The 8,266-nt window shown below is 46.0% G+C and overlaps 1 protein-coding gene across 1 annotated transcript in view; it reads left to right on the forward strand.

Moving 5' to 3' along the window:
- Positions 1-1,942: 1,942 nt before the first annotated feature.
- T265_05389 (hypothetical protein) overlaps positions 1,943-8,266 on the forward strand; it is a gene marked incomplete at both ends in the record, with an annotated part of 46,505 nt that continues 40,181 nt past the window's right edge. Inside the window, 2 exons of the mRNA XM_009170387.1 lie at positions 1,943-2,213; positions 7,465-7,675. The remainder of the gene's footprint in view (positions 2,214-7,464; positions 7,676-8,266) is intronic.

Here is an 8,266-nt window from a genome sequence, read left to right on the forward strand (position 1 = left end):
ACTATCGTGCTGGCAGAACCTGTGCACGATTTTTAGTTAAGCTGATGGTGAAAGTACATCCAATGCTCCTCATAAGGAGTTGTTTCAGTGCGTAAATGAGCCGATTTCACCTCCTTTGTTGGCTGCTACAGCTTACGTCTGTATTATCCTGTCCAGAGGACGCAACAGTTGCTTCTGTATATTATACATCTATGTTACAGAGTGCACGACAGATTTCATGGCCATCTGGGACCACATAGTCAGACAAAGTGCATGAGAGCCAAATTTTTCGAACTTCTGGGATGAAGCTATGCATTATTTTACGCTGAAGCTTTTGCTAATTATTCTAACCTGTACTCTTCAGATGAGCAAACTCGCTGAAGGACAAGAACAAACCGGTGACAGCCTTGACCCGGTGTACCAATCCGTGAATGCCGAAAATTAATGAGACCGATAAAATCGGTTTTAACCTTGATCGCCGGTCCCCACACCTCTGTTTCTGTGTGCACGCGGGTTGAGTGAGGCGTATTTCACAGTTATCAGAGCAGTAAATTGGCCTGCCACGGCAAGCGGCTGGAACCTACCCACATTTATCAGCACCCAAAAATTCACGTCCTACCAGTAGCGCCATCCCATGATCTCTTGGAGGATCATTGTACTTGGGCCCAACAGTAGCTTTACCTCATTGACATCTTATATTATATAATATACCTGCTTGAGTAGCCCAAGAATGAAAGATCTAAATAGCTTCGTGCCAGCTACATGTAAGAGGACGTGTTAACACTTGACAGACGTCGGCCCGGTTATAAAGCTGATGATGCATTTGTGCCTTTTAGAAATTTTTTACGAGTCCAGTGTTTCAAAAATTTGCACCCGATGACTCGCCATTAGGAAGAATTAACGGCATCAAAATATCGACTTTTTTACGCCTGTCTAGTCTACGAAGCGGAATCGGCTAAATAACATGACTGGGCTGATTAATCAGTCACACATGATGTTGACAGCCTGTTTATCATGTAAGCACTCTTCCATCATTTTGAGAACGGCTGATAAGATACTGGTATTCTTCGTCAACCACCATGCAGAAATCTTGTCGAACCAGCCGTTTGTAACATCTAATGAAAAGCTGCCAACGTAGCGGTGGATCAGTAAGAGAAACTATTTCGTTTGGATTTCAAGAGGGTCCTTGACACGGCAAACCATCGTCTTTTCCTTCACAGATTGTAACCAGCACTTCTCAAGCCAGACCCTGCAGGTGGCTGCAGAAAAACGCTGAAAAGCTGGCAAAGCAATGAACAACCAACCAGGCATATGTCTTGAGCTCACCGCTATTTACCGTGTCGGCAGTGGGCACTTGATGCATCCGCTTTTCACATTCGGAGATAATCCCCAAGCAATAAGGACTACTTAGAATTTTTGATGCAACACGACTAAAACCGACTGCAAAGTATCATGAGAGTTTGAACTCTAAACAAGCAAGACGAACGGCCGCACGTCAAAATCGTCTCCACAGCTCGCTTCATTCCCATAGACGTTAACATCATTTCGGTGTTTGCTAGGTGGTGCAGGGACCTTGTGCCTCGCTTGAAGCAAATGGTCCTTCGGTCTAATATCTAAAAGTGGTTTGCCCCCTAACCCTGGAAGGAGCAAAACCCCAACTTTCCAGTGTCCAAGGCTCTGAGCCGCGTCCAAATCTTCGAAGAACCCCGCACTCGAACGGATATTCGGACATGTAAAGAGGAACCCGTTCGTGTTATGTGTCGGTAAAGCCTCATGATCCTGTACCGTTAAAATCGCCAATGATTGGGTAACTTTAGTTGCTGTCACTGGATAAGTAACCCAGTAATTGCCTCCAAATGTCATTGCCAGCCATTGAACGCGGATGCATATAAGCCACAAGATTAAGGCTCCTTCCTGATTGTACATAGATGCGGAAGTTTTGGGATTAGGTTCGGCAATCTCTATGTCCACTAGTCCCATTGCTGCTGCCGGCCACTGGCTGCTTTTTGCTAAACCCGTCGACTGCTTGTACATAGATGCGGAAGTTTTGGGATTAGGTTCGGCAATCTCCATGTCCACTAGCCCCATTGTTGCTGCCGGCCACTGGCTGATTTTTGCTAAACCTGTCGACTATCAGACGAAAATGGACACACTTGTTACTTTAAGACCCCAAACTTCAGAAGCTGAAGCTTTGCCACAGATTCGAGAACTCCACGCTAGGGCACACTATACAGGTGGGTAATAGGGGTTACTCTTGCTGTGCCGCGACGTTTGGTTTATGGAAGGTATAACAGGCGAACGGTATCTTCGAGTGACGCGTAATACCAGAACCCCCGGGAAGGTAAAACGGTACCATTAATGTGAGACAAATTCACAAATAATAAAAACCTCGACAGCAGATACTCGTCCAAAATAAATAGCTCACTTGCACTACAAAAGTACAAACCGAAGGAGCAAACAGGCTCCCAGGGACATAGGTGAGATAGTCACACCTGTACAATTTGGTCACAAATGGCCGGATGACCTCAGGTGGATTAAGTGTAGCGGTCAGAACAAACGAACGCGAGTTTATGTATACGCACTAAACACAGAGGTGGGGCGAGGGTTACAAGTGAGGACAGAATAACCTTGAGGAATTTCAAGTGTCAACTTAATGGACGAGACAGAAGGCACTGGAGGCTGCTTGACTCACACCCATCTTAATTCAGGCGTCTCAGTGGAGACCCAAAGATTACTTGTTCACAATAACCATGCAACTCTCGCCCCAGCACCCTAGCAACAAATAGCTAAGGTACAAAAACTACTTTGTTGAATAAAGACACTAAAATTACCAAGGAAACATCTTTTCGTTGCCAGCCGCAAAAGCGCGGAATAGCCGACCGAAAGTTGCGGCAATCGCAAGTTCTGATGCAGCCCTTGATGGGAGCTCAAATATTTGCGGGCAATGGCTATGAATCCTTGAAGTTCTGCTCTTTTTAGGCTGATTTTTCGCCCTGCAGCGAGTTTTGGCTAAAAACATGCATAAACAAACAGAGCATTGCAAGCTTAAGGGTTCAAACACTCGTAGCTCACCCAGGGACAGCTCTTGGTATTCAGCGCAACCTCGTGAAAATATAATTCCAAAATGAACTCCAGCTTTCATGCAACTGCGATTCCCGCCATCAATTATGGGTGCCTCTTGAGTACAAGGACTGACCTTGACCAGTCAAGGCAAACAAATTGTCAATGCCACTGGTGGTAGTCTTTGAAACGGGAGCGTCAGTAGGTTTGTTCGTCTTTCTTGGCAGATTGAAAATTAACATACTTAACATACAAACTAACTTACTTAACGTACGTACAACATTCCGTGAGAATGGAAACTCCAAAGATGAAGGCGACTTCCAAGCGCTCGAGGAATACCTGTTTGGCAATACTTACATTTAACTCCGCGAGACGGAGTACTTGCGGTACACGCGTAGTCCGCATTCGCTGTCTGAGAGAAGCGTGAGAAATGTGAAAATTGAAGACCAGTGACCCATTTTGTCTGGTAACTTTGAGCAACCATCTGCGACTCGTGTATCATCGGTTGGATTGGCAAACATTCGAACTGACCTTGAAAGTTGAACGAGCCGCGGAGCTCACCCTGGACGCGCACAGTTTGTCTTATTTCATGTTGGGCGCGCACCCCTTGTACCGTTTCTGTCTGGCTTCCCCGTAGGTCATTTATGCCGCCAGTTTGGTTGTCCAGCAGGCTGAAACGCACTAAAAATAAGGCTAAAAATGTGCCGATTACCGTAACCTTTCAATTTTTCATTTCTGCATTGTATGAATGCATTCCATGAATGACTCCGTAGAATTTTAATAAAGTGTGTAAAATTATGTTGGTTTATGTGCACTGCCACGATGTCTATTTAGGTGGTTGTTCCAGTTAAACTCTGTATTTACCAAATGTCAAATGTTTTTACGTAATCCTTAGCTAATCACACATGCAAGCGATGCGTTTGTCGTCAAGATACCAGTTACACCTAGAGCGACATCCAGTGACAATGTATAACTATGCTGTCGTAAATAAGGTCTTAATTGTGCGGGTACAGTTTGTGTGAGAAGAAACAATGGAAAGTTCCTTGTGAGGTTCTGGTAATAGCACCAATCGGAATAAATCCGTAACACCTCTTCACTGCGGTGAAGGAGTCAAAATTCAAATTCAACAGTTACTGTGCTCTACTGACCAGCTCATCAATGAAACGAAGCTGTGCAGGTTTCACAGGTCTATTATATCCGTGGTTAGCAGTCTTCCGGTGTGCTCACGCACCTGAGAGGCACACAGGGAACTCTAACACCGCTGCCTGAGGTTATTCACTTAAACCGGAAAAACAGACGAGCCCCGCGAACAGGTATCCGGAAGAAACTTAAGTCGCGATCTAACGGTGACAACAACTTGAGGGCAAGTCGTTTCACACGGTCACCGCCGGCAACAAGGAAGTGTTGCTTCACACAATTTACTTAGTCCTGGATGAACTTATACCATGTTATTCAGTTAGTCAGAAGTAGAGATCAGCTGGTTGACGCCTTGTTGACTCCGTCCTCTTGTTTCACTCTGTACAAACGGCACACGACGGCCCAGGAAATGGGTTCCGTGCAGTCTCATCAAAATCACGGTTATGTGGTATGCAGCGCCCCCCATCTAAAGCTGTCACTTTGTGGTGTTGAGGAGATAATTGCTGGAACTCAGTTTCCAAATGTTTAACTATGCCATGGAGGCAAACGTGGAGCAGTCCGATTAAGAACACTGGGTCCCCGTGCTGTGATTAATCGTACTATGAGGCGATCTGGAGGTAAAGTCGTAGTGCTCTCTGCGATAGGGGCGTGAAGGTAGTAAGGCGTTCCTCCCAAGCGATCATGTCCATATTTTTGGAATAAGTGATGATGCATTTTTCCGAGAAAGGACGGGTTAGAAAAGGTCCGCCCACATACTCCAACCCTCCAACGGTTGACCGTGACCGCTGGCTCATTATTCAGTACGGTCTAAATACCTTCAAAACCAGAGTCCGGTGCTACTCAAAAGGTACCTTCTGTGCGCAGTCGCATTGAGAATGTTTTACTCTCCGCGTCAACAGACAAAGTTGACGCTATACAGCCAAGTGGGTAGGACTTTTGAGTGATTGGCTTCGAGTAGAGTCCACCAAGAAAATCTCAACAACCCTTACCTCGCAGTTCAGACTTCTGAGACAGTGACTAGGGTTAAGGTCCCCGAAAAAAACCTAAGTCCCCCACTGCCTTGTAGGTCAGAATTTTGATTCGAATGCTCAAGGTGGAGTACCTCTCCAGCTTGGACAACCGAGGAGTATCGTTCGCCCTCGCAGATCCTCCGTCATCGGCCTTCCCCACACTTATGCCACCAATGCAACGATGCAGTGCGATCGGCCCTTCTTCCAGCGACCTAACAATTGTTCCGTGTTTAAACCATTGTCCAAAGAAATGAACCAAAATAATCGATTGCTAACCTCAAAGGATCTGAACCACGCCGCAGCTTTTACTGTCCATACCCTGTGTCAATTTGAGCAACAGTCATCGCTTGTTGAAACCTTGCTTTCGTTATCTGTCGATGTATGTTGTATCTCCGAGACACTCACAAGCTCCCACTTCAGGTTGTACACCTCAAGCTGCTTAGAACGAGCTCAGATGTTCCACATTCCACTCTTCGGATATCTGGTGATCCTGATACAGTGGCTCGTAGTGTCTACGGTGTGGTAATTGCGCTCAGTCCCAAGACTGATAGCGTCTTACAGGAGTGGATCCTAGAATACGGTCGTCTTTGCGCTGTGCGGTTGCCTGGCTCAATCGAAATCAATGCAGATTGATGCAGTAAACGGTGTTTATTTGCCGTACCAACATACGCCCCGACAGGCTACAGTTCTGAAACTGGGGAGGATGGGTTTTGTCAAAGTCTGTCACGACTGGTTCGGTCAGCAATAAAGATGAATATGGTAATTCTGGAGGGTTATATGAATGCGTTGCCCGACAATTGCGCTCAGTCCCAAGACTGATAGCGTCTTACAGGAGTGGATCCTAGAATACGGTCGTCTTTGCGCTGTGCGGTTGCCTGGCTCAATCGAAATCAATGCAGATTGATGCAGTAAACGGTGTTTATTTGCCGTACCAACATACGCCCCGACAGGCTACAGTTCTGAAACTGGGGAGGATGGGTTTTGTCAAAGTCTGTCACGACTGGTTCGGTCAGCAATAAAGATGAATATGGTAATTCTGGAGGGTTATATGAATGCCCAAGTTGCCCGACTAAGTCCGGAAGAGGTATATTTAGGCTTCAGATTTGGAGTTGATGCTCAGATTGCGGATAATGGGGGGCGATCGAGCCAGTTGTTATCGTTATATGTTCCCAGTGCAACTCCCCAATACAAACGCTCACATCGAGTTAATTCGAAGCCACCAACCGCATCCATTGGTTGCCTATGGAAAGCCTTGGTTAATTGTTGTCTTTCCTTCTGGGGTACGCAACTAGACTCTGATGATACCATTGTGCAAGCCCGGCTATCACTTCGCTTTCCGTCAACATTACGTGTGCTAAACTAAAGCAGTTCCATTCATCAACTTAGACAAGTTTCACTAGTTCCGAGTTCCTCTGGATAGAAAGCTACTGGAAACGCACAGTCATGTGAATGATGTAGATTATTTGGAGGTTGAATGGGAGCGGGCTAAAGAACCTGTGCTCTCAGCTTCCAGAACCGTTAGCTCAGGCTATCTGACTCGATTAAATGAACCCTGTTCATAGACGAGGTAAGCATATCGTATTGCTGTCAGAAAAGCCATAACATCGATGGTGTAAGCACTTCAAAAAACAGTTCAGCTGGTCTCCTTCAACCTAACCGCTGGAGGAACTCAGCGGGACTGAATGGAACTTCGGCACCAGCCCGCTACCAGCAACAGAAACCTGGCGTGTGATATCCATCCTCCAACGTGACAAGGTACGTGGCCCGTATTTCCTGCACCCCGCAATCTTCAAAGAACGTGGCAAGATCCTGGTGAGCTGTCTGACGGCCGTACTTCAGAGGATTTGGAACGAAAACCGAATTCCAGTCGAATGGAACTCCTCAACCGTGATCCTAGTTTTCAAACAGGGTGCAAGAACGTTATGTATCAGTCTGGTATCCGTCGCACTCAAGGTTCGCTGGCATTGTTTAGCTTGGGTTGATCGATTATCGGGCGAGACAGATTCGTCAGAATCAAGCTGTTCACTGATGTCATGGTTGTTATATCCTCTTTGATAATGTATCAGCCAGACACGTTAGATCACCGGAATGGAGAAGACAAACAACTTCGAGGAAGTTATACTGCAAACAAGCGGATCCTTCCGTCATATGGAATTAAACTGAACGAGAATTTAGTAGGAGCTAACAGTCCAATAGGATGTCAATGATGCCAAAATGTAGAAACTAGGTTTTAGTATACAAGACAAATCGCTAGTCGAATGGATTTGTTCGTTTAAAGGTAGTCCTTCTAACAATGCTATCGATGGTGATGATGGTGGTGGTGATGACCTCTCGATCCGTGATAGCACAGCGGCTTGTTTCCTACTTGATAGCAGTCGTGCTGAAGCATCAATCTGTCGGTTTGGTGTCGTCCTGTCGCCGAGACAGTACCTCATCGTGGCGCAACCTATATATTTCGTTGAGAATCCACACTTTCTCACACCAATGTGGTTAGTGGGTAGAGATCTGATTAAGACAGTCCCTTGATCCTCAAACTTTGAGTTGTGAACATGTAGTGTAACCTGATCCCTAAAAACTGCTAGCGTTCATGAATACCAAACATTACCATTCTCCATGCTTGTACTTCACACGCATAGGTTGGGAATCAGTCGTGCTCCCCCTGTGGTTCGTCTTCAAATATTTTACTTAGCATGGAATCAGGGATGCGATTCTGGATCCTGTGGGTGTGTCCAGACAAATCACATACATCGGTTGCTCATAAGAGTCGTATTGCAGAGCGCATGCGTTTTCTCAGCTACTCTGATCTGTTTGGCATTTTAAGAGTTACTTCATCGTATTCCTCTTTGAGAGGCCAAAAGTCCCTCACCCAAGAATAAAAAAGATAATCGTTTAGCCATGACACCCTTTTAGTACCTGGCTGCTATGCCGCTCGAAAGAAGCACAAGGGCTGGGATACTGCCAGGTTTCCGAAGCCTGGACAGGAGAAGTCGCGATTCAGAGGTCGGATTCTAACCACGGACCTTTCGGTCAGTAAATTCACGCTCTAACCGGTGAGCTATCTCGCCCCTTTTTACCACGTG

Source organism: Opisthorchis viverrini (assembly GCF_000715545.1).
Source record: "Opisthorchis viverrini unplaced genomic scaffold opera_v5_101, whole genome shotgun sequence".
Lineage (NCBI taxonomy): Eukaryota > Metazoa > Platyhelminthes > Trematoda > Opisthorchiida > Opisthorchiidae > Opisthorchis > Opisthorchis viverrini.